This window comes from Typopeltis vanoorti, chromosome 1 (genome assembly GCF_054136105.1).
Source record: "Typopeltis vanoorti isolate ZY-2024b chromosome 1, IOZ_Tvanoo_1.0, whole genome shotgun sequence".
NCBI lineage: Eukaryota > Metazoa > Arthropoda > Arachnida > Uropygi > Thelyphonidae > Typopeltis > Typopeltis vanoorti.
The window spans coordinates 82,802,064-82,821,423 of NC_143549.1; positions in this window are offsets into that span (position 1 = coordinate 82,802,064).

Consider the following 19,360-nt stretch of genomic DNA (forward strand, 5'->3'; position numbering starts at 1 on the left):
TGGTTATAATTAATCATGAATGTGAGCTTTAATTTGAAGCGAACATTTCATGCTTATAACCTACACAGTATGACACCGTTTTCCATATGGATTTTTTTTTTGCGTCTATGATTAAAGACAGATATCAGATATAGTATGCAGAGTGTCTTAAAGATGAAAGGGAAAATTCAAATTCATGACATATCAGTGAACAATAGACGCGATGAATAAAAACATGTGCAAAATATATTTGGAATACAGTGTTGTCAATCCACAGTTAGATGTCCATCTGTTAATCCAGATGTTTCTGTCGATCAATACCATTTAGAAGTATTACCTAAATTAATGCAGATTGCAGGTGTTTGAATTTTTAAATTCTGGAATCAGTGAATGAATACCGAAAGAGTTCAAGTCTCTTCACACACAGATAGCTCTTACTATCCATGTATGAGATAAACCATTTCTTGACGATGCTTAAAAAACAAATTTGCATTTTGATTCAACAATATGTCGACTATATAATAAAGAGGAATATGAGTATAAAGTGGTAGTCATGAATGGAAAAGATATGGCACTCAATATGCAAATTACTTAAATTTTGTATACAGTAGATCATATACTATGATATCGGTGATTTTTAAATCAATGAATAAACTATTCACTTAGTTGTAATTAGTTTTATAATCCGGAGAATAGCTCATTACATTTCTGCATCTTATTGAGTTCTCTGATTCTACCCAGAAAATAAAAGTAACAGTTAAAATAATAGCAAACGAATTTTGAGCTGTAGAACAAAGTCTAAAAAAAAACCACTGCCATTATAATACTTGTTGTGGGTCGAATAACACACTCGGATGTTTAGTATGAGCTGTGTTATAAAACACAGATAATACTAAAGAAATCATACAAAGATTATACTCAGTAATAAGAAATATGACAAATAAGATCCAATACAATGCTTTCTAACAAGATATGCATAGCAGATATTCAGCTGACATGTAGTCATAATTAATTCAGTTGTAATGACTGTTTCATATTTAGATTGACGTCTTGCAGGATTGTAATATAAATAATCACAACCACTATGACCTAAATATGCTATTAAAGTTGTTATATTATAGTTTTGAGAGCAAGAGAAAACATGATATTTCATACGTTGTGCTTAAGTCCCTAAACAAGAATCGGCAAGTTATCACCAGGAAACTAGACGATCAGTTGTTTATATAAAATATAATAAAAATAAATAAACTTCGAACGCCTGTTATTCTCCAACGGGAGTAGACGGAGCTCTATCCTAAATTTTGAAGACTGGTGGGCAGTCAGTCTTCATCCATGAATCATTTACTAATAAAGAGAAAGATACCTCGAACTATCAATCAATCAAAACATTGCGGGAGAAAGAGAAGAGAGTAAGGCAGGCTACTGCGGCCATCTCTTGGCACTAACTCGTGTTGTTGTCTATATTAGTATGAGTTTTACCGTCGTTTTTCTTGAGATGTGGGGTTAAAATCCTACTCATACCGCCACTTAATTAGAAACCTTTATGCAGATGTATGTAAACGTCAGTTAACGCAGCGTACATGAAAAATACATGGTCACGTTCATCACATGTTCTTGGCAACTATTTAAGAGTGCAGCTGTCAATAATTGTCAATACTGTTGATCAGAATGGGAAAAACAAAAGGGCTTATTGTGGGTGCCCATCTAGCTGGAGCTACGATTTTGAAAACAGCAGAGCTGACTGGTTTCTCAAAAGGTGAGATATCCTGGGTGTTTAATCAGTGGAAATATACCCCCACATTGCTTGTCTAAGAGGCATAACTGTGATTCTAGGACAGTGTGTCAGGAACGAGATCGCAGTCGTCTGAGAAGCATTGTACAGACAAACAGAACTTCCTGTTTTTAGAAATTAACTGAAGTATTTAATGAAGGCTGTTCCCAACCCATATCTCACCGTATTATGCAAATAGAATTGAAGAGGATCGGTATTGGCAGTCGCATGCCTATACGGAAACCAGTGATTTCTACGAAGAACTGGAAATTTCGTCTACAGTGGTGTCAGGAACATCATGACTGGACACCGAAAAATTCAAATGGTCAAACGAGTCACAGTACACCTCGTTTTGCATCAACGATGGGCAGAGAATTTGGCGGGAGCCCCATGAAGCAATGATCCCATCTCATCTTGTAAACACAACTCATTGTTCTGGAGGTGGTGCCATGGTGTGGTGCATGTACTGGTGGTACTGATCGGTTCCTCTGATATTGCTAGACGGTCGGGTATCCTCCGAGCAATATCTGAACATTGCTGCTGATCAACCTCATCTTACAATGTTAACTTTTTATCCAGCAGGTGATGATTGTTTCATCGACGACAGTGCTACTAACATGACAGCGACTTCGACCATCTTCCCTGGCCACCACAAAGGCCGGATCTGAACCTCATTGAGAACGTAGATATGTTAGAAAAACATATCGGGGAGCAAAGTACTCTTCCGTAAAATCTGAGTCAGTTAAAGATCTGCCTGGTAAACGTTGGTATGTGTGGACCTAGATGCAATCCAACATTTTATGGAATCTATGCCAAACTGCATATGTGCTGTAATTCGGACTAAAGGAGATCTAATACAACATTAAATAAAAGTTTGTAATTTAGAAGCGCCAGTATCTGTGTAGCTTCTAGGAGGACGTTTCACTATTACAGAACACACTTCATCTTATTAGCATACACACAAAAAAAACCTCCTACAGTAAACTAAGATTTCTTCAAATATTCTGAACATATTCATGGATATATTTCATTTTTCATTTTACTTACCTTTCTATCCCTCCTCGAAAAGCCAACAACCAAAAAGCATACTCTAGCTCTACCCTAAGATAAACGGACAATTTCTTTGGTGTCATTCCAACGTATGAAAAGTCATATGTTTATCGTACATTAGAGCTGATGAGGTCAAGATTAGATAATCCGAGAACTCTGCCATCGATAACAAACTATTATTCTTTAAAATCTAATTTACGGTCTAACTAGAAACCAAACATCTAACTTTTTTAATCCACTTCAGACCTCCAACAAGCAGCACATTGTCTCTTATGAATGAGAACATACGCCATATACATTTTCCAGTAAACAGTATGTTCATATGCATTCAATTATTATTATTATTATTATTACGGTGTCTCCATGAGTCAGAAGACTCAGTGCATGAGGCTTTACATTTACACACTAACTATTATTCATACAATACCTATCGTACTTCTCCTTTAACTCATTCACAGACGAGCAATCACAACCTCCTCTGGTAACACATTCCTCACATTCATCACCCTCCAACCAGGGTAGGGTTTTGTAATAGCAGCGCAGGGAAAAATGGCAATTGTTTCTAGGTGTGTCCAGGGATGTTCTTCCATTCGCAAGAAAAAGATTTATTCTGAGTGTGTCGTTGATGGCTAAATGTTCATTATGATATATGTTGATGAGAAGATATCGATTTGTTGGCTGAAGAAACTGAGGCTACGAAGTCAGCATATCAATATGGGTGGAAATTGTCGGTTTGGCGGTGAAAAGGCCTAATCTCCGAAAGGAAAAACTCTGCCACATCTCTATGATTGCTAACTTGACTCACCCATAGACCTTATAAAAGTTCCTCGTCTTCTAAAAACGAGATTCGAACCCAGATCTTTTTAACGAGCTACATTATGGCAGTGCCTTACCGATAAAAAAAAACAAAAAAACATTATTATTCAAATACCAACGCTTTAGTATCTGTAAGAGTTCGGTGGAGGTTGGCTGAGTATTATTTCGAACAAAATAGGGGTAGTGAGAAAGAATGAGGAGATTTAATTGACGTTATCCTTACACTTAAGGCAGTGCGGGTTGCATGACTGCCTGGAGAAGCCATGTAATAGCAGAGTCATCTATAGGCGGTCAATCGAAGTGACGTCATTTCATCACCTTATAACCAAATAGTTGTAAGCCGAAAAAATGAGGCAGATCATAGACGGCATTCTATCTCTTAGGATAAGACCTAGTGGGGGGGGGTCTCATGACTGGGTGGGAGAATCATCTGGTATAGTGTCATCTGCATGTGACCTGTCAATGGTTTGAATGGACAAATTATGGAATTGATGGGACAGGAGATAGTGGGCTTGGTTCTCAATAGGTGGCAGCAAACATTTTAAAAATAATTATTGAATTTAAATGATTTTGTTTTAATTCATTTTTTCTATTTACATGATAGTATCTCTAATAACAACAAAAACACGACGTGTGTGTTTTAAAATAATCATTTAAAATACATCAGAATATTTTTGGTCAGTATACTCAAGAACTGGTTCGATGTGATTTTTTAAGTTAAAAAAATCACCCTTCTAATTATATATTTTTAAAATAATTAAAACTGTATATTAAAGTTATGGTTTTGCATGTTAAATTCTAATCAGATTAAGTAAGCAATAATAAATAAAAAATATCAAAATCAGCTAATGCCTTTTATTGATTACAGAGATTTGGCGAGACCTTTAAACCCTATGTAGCTTGTTTGGCAACTGGGTGGGTAATTCAATCTCCACCCGTAGCCGAATCACAGATAGGGTCACAGATATCTCTCACCAATTATAGGCGGAACCGATGAAGAGATGGGAAAACAAGTGCTGCCATCTCTTGGTACCTAACCCTAACAAAATATGTTACTGTCTGAAATAATGTGGGTTCTGGAAGTTTTTTTGTCTACTTGGTTAGACTATAATAAATTTAGTTTAATCCTTTATCCAAGTGTAAGCAAACAAAGTTTGCACGTGAAGTATTTTCAGGACTGAGGCAACTCGTGGTAAAGGTGGACTAAGCTCTTATTACTTCTCTTAGTATCTCCCATAATGTAAAGCACGTCTCCTTGTGGACATGTATAATACTATGCATTATGGGAATGGTCACTACCCAGAGCGGTTTCGATCTTTAATGAGGTCTCGTCAGTGGGAGCCAGATCCAGAGGTGGTGATACAAAAACAGAAACAATGGAGAAGTCATGTTTACCTATAAAAGTTGCCAAAAGGTGCCTCACCTTGTTATTAAATTATTCAGGATTAGAGAAAGATGTTGGAAGTTTTTTGTTCCTACTTGGTTAGACTATAATAAATTTATAGTCTAACCAAGACTATAAATCAAGATTAAACTAATCCTTTCCTGAAGGAAAGGATTAGTTTAATCCTTTCCTGAAGATACTTCAGGCACAAACTTTGTTTGCTTACTCTTGGCCCTTTTGGTAACTTGTATAGGTAAATATGACTTCTCCATTACTTCCACCTTAGTATCACGACCTTTGGGTCTGGCTCCCACTGACGAGACCTCAATAAAGGTCGAAACCGCTCTGGGTAGTGGTCCTTCCCTTAATGCATAGCATTATACATGTCTGAAAGGAGATGTGCTTTGCATTATGGGAGATACTAAGGCATGTGATGAGAGCTTAGTCCACCTTTATCACGAGTTGCTTCAGTCCTGAAGATACTTCAGGCGCAAACTTTGTTTGCTTACACTTGGATAAAGGATTAAACTAAATTTATTATAGTCTAATCAAGTGGGAAAAAACTTCCAACATCTTTCTCTAATCCAGAGTAATTTAATAATAAGGTGAGTCACCTTTGGCAACTCGTTTAGGTAAATATGACCTCCATTACGTCCGCATTAGTATCACCACCTTTGGGTCTGGCTCCTACTGATGAGACCTCAATAAATATCGAAACTGGTCTGGGTAGTGGCCCTTCCCTTAATGCATAGCATTATACATGTCCGCCAGGAGATGTGCTTTGCATTATGGGAGATACTAAGACAAGTGATGAGAGCTTAGACCACCTTTACCACGAATTGCTTCAGTCCTGAAGATACTTCAGGTGCAAAATTTGTTTGCTTAAAGTTATGGCAACTGGGTTAAAGGATTAAAATAAATTTATTAATGTGGGTTCTACAGTCGATTTTCTTGAGTTTACGGGATAAAAAACTCGCTTGCCCGTGCAAGAGATCGATTAACTCTGGAACCGGCCGAAGATAGGCTTAGAAAAAGTTCCTCTTAGAAACAGTCCTCCACTTCATTTGAACTTAAGTCTTCCTTCGGGAGTTCTAGCGCCGGGGATAAAGGAGTTTTTATCATAATCTCTAATTAGATGTGATATAAAGAACGCATCGGCAGCACCTTTAAGACAAACATTCAAGAGAGTTCCATTTCCCTATTTTGTTCAAAGTGCCATATTATCTCCTGATTACTTAGAGATAGGAGTGGTTGCATTGTGCATACAGGCAAATCGATCTGAGAACACACGCAATTAACAAAATTACTATTAGTGAACGATAGATAGATAGTGACATAGGCATGTAAATGGTGAATTAAATACTGTAGATCACTGGTTGTGGTGGAGTGCGCCCTCTCGCGACGAGCCCTTATATTTCTTGATAGTATCTCGTAATAACAACGAAAACATTAATATATACAGTTTATACGGTGGCTTTATGGCAACACTTCGTGATATTATTTCTGATTCTAATTCCTATTCAGAAATGTCATATGATCATGGGTTTGAGTTTCGGATATATGAATATTTGCAACGTAGTTTGACTTGACTTGAACAAACATAATCGTCAAACAATCGCATATAAATAAGATTACTCAAGTCTTCGTAGTCGGTATACTTAAATATAAAACGCAAGCAATTATTGGTGCATGTCTTAACCAAAAAATTGGGGAAACAATAAATAATGAAATGTAAGCGTTTACTCCTTCACAATAAATTTATTTGAATGTAGTACGTAAAATACCATAATAAAATGGATGCAGCCAGACAGTAACAAATTGTATCACATTTACAACTAAGTACTACAGAACATTTGATTTGGAAAAAATCTGAGTTCGATTCTGGTCACGACGAAAGAAATATTTACATATGCGTGTTTCTAAGTTGAAGGCGAGATAGCAAGTCTCATATGGAGTTAGTGGTTTTCTGTTTACTGAATCTCGGAATTTTTGTCCAGGAACACAGGCGCATCGGCCAGAGAACACGTGCAATAAATAGACAAAAAATATTATGTAGTGGATGGTGCATTGTGCAATATGTGTTAGTATAGGTCGTTTAACACAGGCGAAAGCCACTGTAGAATAACCTCAGCGATTAGTCCTAGAAAGTATTGTGGCAATAATAATAATACAATCTCCAAAGCAAATAATAAGGAAATTTCAGAATTGTTTATACCATCACATCAAAACAGTAAGAGCTGATGCACGCAATTATTTTTTTTAAAGAATGAATTTCCTTATTTTTATTATTTTTTATATCAACCCCACACACGAGAGGTCTCAAGCCTATAACAGGACAATGCTGTGTGTTTGCAAGTGATCAGAGAGAAGAAAGAAGAAATTTGTTTATGTGTTTTTAAAGAACTGGAGGTAACATTCATTGGGGAAAATGGTATGATAATGAATGTTCTTAAGGAAAGGAGCCTATGGAATGAAAGATAAAGATGAGAAATTGGTTCAATAAGTTTGGAGATGAACTGTATACAGATGCTGGCTATGAATAGGACCTGACGTTAGTGAGAGATAAATTGGACAAAGAGTGTAGGTAAAAGCACATAGTACTACTGCTATGGAATTGATGAAAAAAATCAGATGAGAGGAAACCATCCAGCATGACATTCAATCTTCTCATATAGGGTAGGAGAGAGACCATACGATGGCGTCTTTGTAAGAAGACTGCAGAGTCTTACTCGATCTTATGCCTTGGAAATATCAGTAGCGAACATATAAGATTCTCCAAATCTTTCCATGGTGTTTGACTAAAGGTGGATAAGGTCAACAAGGATGTCTAGGTAGTGAAGAAGACAGTTATTGTTGACCTTCTCCATCCATTTCAATCAGCCCTATTCACATGGCTTCCACGTTGTTGGACAGATACGAGATGAGTTTGACAACTTGTAAAGGCAATACAGGGCGGATATTCATTCTGGTGCACAAACTCTCAGTACAATTGAAAGGATACCATCTGGACAGAGGAATTATTAATATGAAGGCTACTGAACATCTTTAGAAAGATCAGAGAAGGTATACCAAGCATAGTTTGGAGGAATAGTAAGATCATCTAGAGCAGTGCTTCCCAAACTTATGGATGTAAAGGTCCCCCTTTGGAAAAATTAAAATATTTTACGGTCCCCAATCGAAAAACAAAATCGTAATACAGACATATATTATTATAATATTTATTGTATTTATATTCAATACAATTTATATTCAAGATTTTGCGTTTGTAAGCTTTTTTGTGCTTCTTATCAATACCTTTGAAATGAAAATTATATGAATAAGCATATATTTACTAATATTCATTAAGCGCCGAAATACGCAGGAAGCAAAATTTGTGAACGAACACCAATGTATGATTTTTTCCATTAAAATATAACAAAATAACATAAAAGAAATAATAAATGATAAAAATTAAATGCGGTTCTTTTAAGATTAAAAAAAAAAGAACTATTAGTCTTAAAACATTTAAAATTTGTTTTCATTATTTCACGGCTCCCTCAACCAAACTTGCGGCCCCCAAAGGGGCAGCGGCCCACAGTTTGGGAAGCGCTGATCTAGAGTTAGCAAATAAGGCTGATGCCAAGATGTATTATCTTTAGGAGATGTTGTATTGTCCCATCAGGATGATAGGGACAGTGGTGGAAAGAATAGGGTAGAAGTGCCCAGAAGACTCGACTGCCACATGAGCAGGAGAAAAGTTTAGTGCATTTCGTTATAAAATTTGTTTTAGATGTCATCATCATCATCATCATCATGCGTATCAAAGATTTAGGCCTAGCATGGCCTGTTCTGGCCTTAGAGGTCATCGTTGAATCGTTTAAGAGGACGTCCTGGTTTTCTTTTTCCTAATGGCTTGTACTTTAAGGCTTGTTTTGGTAATCTTTCTGTTTTCATTCTTTGAACGAGTTCCATCCATTTATGTTTATATTTTTTGATTTTTTTCTATTACTGGTTCTTGGTTTAATTCTTTCATAATTTCTTCGTTTCTTTTGTGATCAATGTGCTGCTGATTTTTTTTTTTTTTTTCAGTTTGTATGAGCTGTAGTGTAATCTGAGAGACTAAGAGTTTTTAGATTGTGCCATTGAATGTTACATGCTGTGTTTTCAGCTTGGGATGTTTTGGTACATTTGTTAAAAAACTAAAACTTGGTTAAGAGTTGGAAACTTTAAGAGGAAGGAATAAAGGAATTCATCCCAGAAGGAATAATTTCAGTTATTAGATCAGAGCAATTGCTTGGATCAAGAGAGAGCGGAAGCAATAATCAGATCATGGAAAAGGAGCATAAAAATCCCGAAGGTCGATCTCAACCATTGTAAAGCCATAGGAAATGAGTCTGAGAATGACTGTAATAATAATCTGTAGAAAAAGGAACATGGATAAGGGAGAGTTAACGTCGCTGATACATTTGGAGGGAGAGCAGGTTAAGAAAAGGTTTTGGGAGAATGTTGATGATTATTTTAGTAGGTAGGTTAATGATTTACGTTAGAGCTTAACAGTAAATAATATATCTTCTCTTCCAGCTTGATCTGTGAAGTTAGAGGAGTCAGTCGGAAATGCGGGCGGTAGATTATTTCACTGCTTGGGTGATTAGAATTAGGAGAACGGTAAAGGCATCAAATTGAGGAAAGGAAATCTTGAGAAAATGTACATCGTATAAAGGTAATTCCTGGTCTTTCGACAAGGGATATCAGATTCGACAAAAAAAAAAAAAAAGCATGCATATTTCACCCTTCTTAGATGTATGGTGTATTGTAGAAGGTTTAGGTGACGTGTAGTCTTAGAGGATGAAATCGAGGTTCAGTAATTTAATAATAATAAATGAGATTTGAATGTCTAAGTGGTGGTGCACTTCGTTGATAATGGTATTAAGCACGTAGATGTTTAAAGTCATCCATGTTGAAGAGTTTTTTTTTTTCATAGCTTTTGATTTTTTATTTTATTTTATTTATTTATTTTTTTTTTTTTGTAGGATACTTTTAGAGCCAGACTGCCCAGCAAGACCACCATCCCACATTGCATGTAAGAAAATGGACGGGACAGAAACCAGAACCCTACTCTTAAGACGAAACATGGCAATAGTCGCTGCAAGGGTAATGGCGATAAAAGTTCTTTACCATCTAGAGGTCTAGGATGCATTTTCTCCAACTGTGATACGCTTTTAAGGCAACGATATACTCGCCTCACATCAACCCCGTTTGTGGAAATAGGCCATACCATACCATACCATACCATAGGAAGATTGGGTTGACTTAGCTGGAAGATGCAGTATATTTCGCATCACTAGCACATTAATGACTTCATTATTGATAGAACGAAGCATAAAAGAATTATTTTTAAAACAAATATCACATTTTAATATAATATTACTTTACAACAATAACAACAACACAAAACTTACGTAGCCGATGATTTGTCACATGCCACGAGACGACCCTCCGTTAAATAACTGAAATAAATTTCATGTTAGGTCTCTAGACTAAAACGTAAATCTAGTGAATATATCTTCCCTAAATAATGTATGATTAGTTTACAACTAAATATGTAGGACAGGATTTACGCATATATATATTTCTGTGGCCTCGGAAATATTGTCATTCCGATTAAGAGATCTATATTAATGGTATACACCATATATATTATTAGGACCGTTTATTTACAGTAATAACTGACACTTGGAGTTTGGTTTTCAGGAGTATCAATTTGTTTAAAGCATTCGTTCCCAACTGGAACTTTTCTTGTTGTTGTTCTTATTAAAATTAAATTGAACATGCAACGGAGACTCTGAAAGGAATACACTGGTACAAATTTAAACTAGACAGTCAAATATCATTGAGGTTTATATAAGAGATTTCGTATTGTTACGTGAGCGAGAATCTCAAATAAATATTATTATTATTATTATTATTATTATTCCTGATACCTCCAAGGAGTCCGAAGACTCATCGCGGGAGGACATCTTCAACTATCTCTACACCTTACCTCTACTACGAATCAACGCCATCTACCGCCCACCTCCAACACCACCACAACTAGTAATTTTTGTCTGTAAATTGCGTGTGTTCTGAAGGGCCGATTTGTATGTATGCGGGATGAAAAACCCGAGTTTCCGGGAGAAAAAACCCTGCTACCTCCGTATGAGATCGGCTAACTCACCATCGATTGAAATCGACCAGATAAAGATTCCTCCCGTCGCGAATCGAACTTAGGCCTATTCCAATCGAAGGGCGCAATGTACCGTCGTTCTTCCAATTGCGCTACGGAGGCTTAAAAAAAGTGCTTCAGTAGGCAGTCTCATCTCTGCAACTCCCTCGAACCAACCCGAGTGTGCTCTTGAATGTTATTCGCATCATTAGCACCGCTTCTATCCACTATACCAGCGGATAATATAAATCGCAAAGTGTAAAAAAATGGAAACAATTTGCATGTATTACTCATACAGTGAGATTTGAGAATTTGCAGCGTAATGATATATTAGCACACAATTATTATATTGTATTATATTCGTCCTCAATCTGATTCCGCTGATATTATTATTATACATGGAAAATTACTAACATCGACTAACGTTCCAGAACTCAAGTACTAGTTGAGTAACTCCTGTAATGCAAAAGACGTGAAAATAAGCAATACAAAAAAAAAAAAAAAAAGTAACGAAAGAGAATTATATGAATGTTATTAAAAGTGGCATGCGGATCAACTACACAAAACGCATAATTTCCTTTATTCCAAACCGTATTTAATCAGCTGATACAATATGACACAGAATGTAGCGTGAATAGAACAAAGTAGTGACGCTTCGCTGGACAAATATTTTCACATAGACAACTCTATTCGCATATTTCAACTCTCTAAAAGGCATTTTATGTACGCAATTGTATGTAGCATAAACCCAGTCGATTTTGAAATTCACATAATGAAAGTAGATCACACTCACAAAGAGAACAGATCGTATTCTCTCAACTTAGGCAGGTGTTTTTTCATGATACAATCGGGCAGGTGTTTGGTAACAATTAATTATTTTTTTTTATTTTTTGTCACTGAGAACTGTGCAAGCAGAAACCTGTTTTTGAGTGCTACTTCAAAAAAATCAAAATGATTTTAATTATTCAGAAAATATATAAATTACAAGCTGAGAATCGAGTCAATAACCTTACTAGGAATCGCTGCTTGCTACAGATACTGCTTCGTAGTGTTACTCGAATTATTCATGATGTTTAAGTTCTGTGTTATCATAACGATATTGGGTATGGTTGTTCTTGCTGGTAAGTGGTAGAATATTAGATAGTTTCTTTCCGTATATTAGTAGTGGGAATTTATTGTAGTAACGCGTTTGGATTTGATTTTATTGCTACAACAGGAATGTGCTGCCATCTCTTGATAAAGCTACTAATTTCATAGCAGTTTCAGACATTAGGTTTTTATTTTCCGAGAAGGTTGCAGATTTTTTAAGCATTTGAAAACAGGATGTGATTTTTTGCTTTAACTGCAGAACCAATGTCTCGTGAGTGGTGCGTGCATGTGTGCGTGAGAGAGAATCTTCTGATGTCACTGTTGAACAGCTGAAGATTGTATTCCTCAGAAAACGGGTGCTTCGAAGAACAGAGAGACGTGAAATGAGTGAGAGAGAGAGAGAGAGAGAGAGAGAGAGAGAGAGAGAGAGAGAGAGAGAGAGAGATCATGGATTAGCCCAACTATCCCATCTGCTGGATAGTATCAAGAATTTATAGGGAAAATGTTGTGTTGATTATACTTTATTAAGTTTAATAATTTCCTGACAAGAGCGAAATGTTCAAGGAATTTTTCGCCTACTATACATTTCTGAAAAAGGTTTTTTCAACTTAATATCAGTATCCACTGTTCAATAATATATACATTATTATTATTATTATTTGATACCTCCAGGGAGTCCAAAGACTCATCGAGGGAAAGTGTGCCAACAGCATCGAACGATTGGTCCCTTCCAACAACTAACCGCGCTCAAACTTACTTAACTGAGCCATTAGTAGCAGAGGCGTTCTACCAATCGAACCAACCTATGGTTAGCTATTCGTCATTATTACAGCAAAACAGTTCAGCTAGTGTGCAAAGATTTCAGCCTAAGTCTTGGTTATAGTATGTACATACACATTACTACATCATTTATGATACTATGTGTATGTATACAGAAAAGTGAGACGAGGCAGGGGCTGGTGGCGTGTGCGAAGTGTGCAATATACACAGGCGCCGCAGAAGAAAAAGCGCCTAAAAGATGTCAAAAAATATGAGATAAGAAGTTTAAACGAACAACGAATGGTACAGAATGGTACATATAATTATGAACGTACGTCGTCTTCCGTTCGGGCCCCTTCAGATCTTCCCGGAAACGAACAAATAAATTCTGAAATTGTATCCTGGACCCGATTATATCACTGTAATTTTTGATTAAAATTTACGAAAATATACCTAAAATAATTCTTCTTTATTTATTGATGTATCATAAATCAACGTATGATTAATTGCTGAGTTCCGTGTAAAAAAAAAAAATGTATAAGCAGGACATCCGTAGGTAACATTATACTGTAAAGCGGTTTTCGTTTGTTTTTCATTTCCTGTTCGTTTTATTCACACTTTATTAAAAAAAAAAAAAAAAAAACACTTTTTTGGAAAGGCGCCGAACATTAATCGCACACACAAGAAAAATACTAGGCGCCGGCTCTGAGTGAGACTATCTAAATTCTGTAAAAGGCAACAGCGAAAGCTTTTAATATTTGGCTTCGCCTAATAATTGAAATCCGATCTTGCCACGGATTTGGTGGATCCACATGAAAAAATAATTGTTATAATTATTATTATTTTTTTATTATAACAGATATTTTCATCTTTATTTCAATGTAACAAGGACAGAAAATAATATTTTATCAGCGGACTAACTCCTGCGATGCAAAAAAAATACCTCCGTTTATTTATTTATTCATTTATGCTGAAGTATCTAAAAGCAGCGTTGACATATTCCATCCTTTAGTTGTTTTGAATCCTCACCTGCGAGGTCCAACCGAACCTTAGGTACGTTTACATAATAATAACAGGGAAGGATAACAGATAAGACCATATTTCTTGGTGCTAAAAACTAGGCAAAGGTAATTAATTGATCTAGGTAAAAACTGCTGTTTCTTACATAGATCAATGGTACTGTGAAGACCACACTTTTACGTTCCTCTTGGCATAAAGTTTAAATTATAATAAGAGAATACCATTGGCAGTCCTGGACTATGTAGATATAGAACGAGTTTTCGATTGCACAAATTTTTCGATAAAAACAAAAATACTTTGGTTTATTAGTTTAAGACGAATGACGTGATATTGCATACTTTATGGTGGGCGGGGAAGAACTTGGAAGTATAGGTAATCCCTGTATATAATAAACTAATGAGTGAAACTATTGCGGAAATATAAATGGGGCGGGGGAAGAATCGTCCGAAAATGTAAACTTTTAAAACTATCGATATGCTTTTTAAAAAAAATTTAAAATTATAACAATTTGAAATCTCTTATCAATGAGAATTGTGATCTCGTAACATGTCTGTTATTTGGGGTAGTGATAATAATGTTATGCTTCTTTAAATAGAAAGCGAAAAAACCCATCAACATGATTCTAAAACTGCCGAAGAGGAAGCAATTCGCCTCGTGAGTAGACATCCTTATCATTTTCAAAGATAAGTATTATGTTCATTTAAAATATATAATAATTAAATAATATAATAAATATAAATATTAGTGACTGTTGTGCTGAATATAACAGAGATAGAAAAGAAGCGATTGTTATTATTCAAAAAAAGAAGAGAAAAAAACCCAGCTAATGCCTTTTTATTCCCGTATATAGGGAGTAGGCGTGGCCGTTTAGCCCTACCAACTTTTGGAGACTGAGTGGGCAGTTCAATCTCCACTGGTAGCCAATATCAGAGATAGCTGGCCCAAGGCTATCACTAATTAAGCGGCACGCAATGAAGAGAGACGGCTCAACAAGTGCCGCCATCTCGTGGCGGGCACTTGTTGAGCCGTCCTTAACTCTAACACTATATATTTAATGTCTGAAATAATGTGGGTTCTACAGTCGATTTTCGTGAGTTTACGGGATATAAAATCCGAGTTTCCGTGAGAAAAAACCCGCTTTCCCGTGCCAGAGATAGACTAACTCGGGAACCGGTCGAAAAAAAGCTTAGAAAAATTTCCTCTAGTCGCCTTCTAGATTCGAAACCAAGAAGTCTTCCTTCGTGCTGTCAAGCGCCGTGGTGTGCAAACGTCACATCCACTGAACTACACATTATTATTCAATGGATTGAAAAATGAACATATGAAAAGATATGAATAGAATTATCACGTAATTATTATAAGTTCTAGTAGTTACAGTCCGATTAATTTCATTGTATGTTGCAGTGCAAAGATGATTTCAAAGAAAATTTCAAAGGTGCCGAAAGTAAAGTAAGTATTGATTCCTTCTCCAATATATAACTTACGATTGCAAAAGAAAAAAAAAATACTTCGCGTATAATTAGATATGATTTTAATTATTGAAGAGAACGTAAAAACGGTTTATCTTGGTATTGCATAAAATAATAATAAACTTCCCTTGTTTTAGTACTAAACAAACTGTTTGAGTCACGTGACTTCTAATGATGTTTCTCAAGTGATGACATAGGTTACGAAATTACATAACCTTCAGCACGACTCCCCAGCTATTGCGGTTGTTTGGAATTACGGCCGAAATAACTTATGCAATGAGGTCAATATATTATGTCTATTAATTGTGTGTATTTTTCTTGTCGATTTGCTTGTTTTGTGAGTTGATAAATTTCATTTTCTGAGAGCCTGAAATTATACTACTTAAAAATACACTTTCTAAAAGAGCAAACATATGTGGACCGCACAGATTCATCTTTTAATGTTTTTGATCCGGGTCAACGTAATAATGAAGTGAAGCAAAGAGGTGGTTGCCTCGAACGAAAAATGAAAGCAGCCGATCTTCGCTTTTAAAGGCGGGTGTCTTGCATTACACTCCACCGTTTTCTGAGTGATAGACATACGGAGTGCAGGACGAAAATCGTCTCTCTTCGAAGCAAAATTATATTGTGAAACTTAAAAATAAATAAAAAAAATCTATCAGTATGCTTATTTTGAAATTATGATATAACAATTTTAAATGTGTTATCAATGAAAAATAGAACTGAGATACTAATAATAAATGCTTAAAAAATGATGTGTTCTTTGTACAATTTATATTATTAGCCGTAAGAAGCAATATAACATATAAAACAATCGATAACTGGGATGAGCGGACAGCCTCTCTCTATTCTCAAAGTAATAGGCTGTGGAAATGGATATTTGTGAATACCTTCAGGTTACGGATGATTTTTGATGCCCGGTGTGAGATCACCTTGATTATTGAAAGCCTCAAGTGGGAATCCCAGAGCATTTCATTATCCTTCTGAGGAATCTTTATTATGAACAAGAAGCTACTGTCAGAACAGATCTTGGAGAAACTGATTATTTCACAATAGGTAAAGGGGTGTGTGTGTGGGGGGGTGCGACAAGGATGCATTTTATCTTCATACCTGTTTAACTTGTACAGCGAATACATTTTAAGAATGGCAGGGCTGGAGGAATCTTCAGTTGGAATTAAAATTGGCGGGAAAAATATTAATAATTTGAGGATGCAGATGATACCACCTTGCTAGCAGAATGCAAAGAAGATTTGGAGGAACTTATTATGAAAGTTAAAGAAGAAAGTGCTAAATATGGTCTTAAACGTAACCTCATAAAGACAAAAGTTATGGCAAGATGTGAACGTAATGATTTTGAAGTACATGGGGAAAAATGGAAGCAGTTAACAATTTTATGCTCCTAGGATCCCGAATTGATAAAGTTGGTTATTGTACTGAAGAATTTAGAAGAAGATTATTGCTCGGAAAGAAAGCAATGACAAATTTAAGTAAGATCTTTAAAGATAAAGATATTAGCCTAGCAACCAAAATCAGAATCGTGAAAGCAATAGTATTCCCTGTGGTACTGTATGGATGTGAAAGTTGGACCCTGAGAAAGAGTGAAAGAAGGAAGATAGATGCATTTGAATTATGGTTTTGTAGACGCTTATTAAGAATACTATGGACTGCAAAGCAAACCAATAAATCAGTGAAAGACAGAATAAAACCAGATGCTCGCTCGAAGCTATGATCATCAAGCAAAAATTGTCATACTTCGGACATATCATGCGAGCAAATGACAATCTGGAGAAGATGGTGATGCTTGTTAAAGTTGATGGAAGCAGGAGGACCAAGAATTAGATGGGTGGATAAAGTTAAAGAAGCAACTGGAGTGCGTTTGGAAATTCTGAAAGACATGGTCAGGGAGAGATCTGAATGGAGAGTGTATGTTCGTGGGATCACCAGGAGTCGAAAATGACTCGATGGAGCATAACACAAGTGGATTTAAAGCAAAAGTTCTATTAGACGCCTAAAGCAGAGATTCCAGATTATGTAATCCTAAACCTACCCACGGACTGAGGTTAATGTACAGGTTGACAGCTCTTCGTGAGCGGGATTCACATATAAATTAACGAAATTTAAATATAATAAGGAATACGTAAGTTTAATTGTGTAGCTCTGGAATAAAAATGAGGAGGAAGAAGAATGAATGTGGTACGTAGCTGGTTTTGTGATGCACAGGACTGCATCATAAAACCAGCATCCATATTACCATGCATCCATATAGTTGATAACTTTTTCAACAAATTGGTGGGTCGATTTATTTTAGTATGCACTTCAATATACATTTATTAATTGCGTGTATTACAAAATGTTTGCAAAGTGATCTCACTTCATCTTTACTTACAGCGGATAATATCTAGATCCTCATATAAGATTATTTTACTCTAGTTATTTTCCTTCATAATTTACTGGCAGAACATGTTTATAGTTTGTTTCTTCAGGAATCAAAAAACTTCTGAGCTGAATTACTTTTTTCCTACAAAAACTTCATCGGTCTTCCATGCCTTTTCCATAGGTGATTTCCATTCAATCAAACTAATACCCGTTATTCCTCAGTTTTCCCGATATAAACTGTAGAAAAACATCAGTAGTAGCTGGTTACCTCTCATGCACACAATTCATCTTTAGACCCAAACGATTATCATGATTTGTGATCCTGGGAGGAGGAGGTAAAATATTTTATTAGTAATAATAAAATATATTCATTATATTATTACTTAAAATTAATTCTCCAAGCCCTCACATTTGCATTAGAATTTTTAAAAAATGTTTAGAATGTAGAAATGAACAAAATATTGAACAGTTTTTGAATTTATATTGGCGCTAATTAATACAAATTAATAATAATTTGAAAGTGTGAAAATTTTATTCCGATTTACCTTTCAGCAGATTGCGAAAATTTCCTTTTGTAGCTGATTTTTCTCACTTTTTTTAGGATATTAAAAGAGAAGCTGTAGATAGGATGTGCGCGGTAAGATTGTTTCTTTCTTTCTTTCTTTTTTTTTTTTTAAATAATAGATTTCATTATTTGCTAATTTGCAATTAACGTAACTGTTAAAATAACCGGAGCTAAAGATGAATGGTACGTAAGGATACGATTGTCATCATCTTTCTCCTCGGTGCTTTTCAAACCAAAATACACTCGGCAGAAAGATAGTGGTCAGAAACTGTATTTGGAATATGGAACGATCTACAGTACTTTTCTTCCAGTGGTGTTGAACTGATACAATGATTGCAGCTATTTATTTCCAGATATGAAAAAAATTAAGCAAAACATAATCATGTAGATACTCGGTTTATTATTATTATTATTAAGTTTAAGCTTTCAAATACGATGGGCATAGTAATAAACATAGTTGTTCTTGGATACGAAAATGATTTCTCCGACTACCTAGATTAGAAGATACTTTGAAGGACCTTGCCAAGGACGTTTAGAAATCATAGCATGCCAATATCAAAATAAATATTTCACTTATCTCCAAAACATCAAAAACAAATACTTGTCCAATTAACATGCATTGCCAGTACCCGATCAATTACAGTTTCTGTTAAGTTTCCAGTATTTATTATAAAGGATTCTTATTTTAAAATAAATGCAACAAATAGGCAAACATTGTAGAGAGAGAGAGAGATCCCTCATACTGTCAACTGCGTCTAGTACTCTTGGGCTAGTTTGTATTTTTGGCAGAATGAAAAATACAAGCTTCCAGGAGTAAAAAAACCCTGTCCACCTCTGTATTATAAGACCAACTAACTCATCCTCAGTTCAAAATACTTTACAAAGGTTCTTTGTCTCCTAG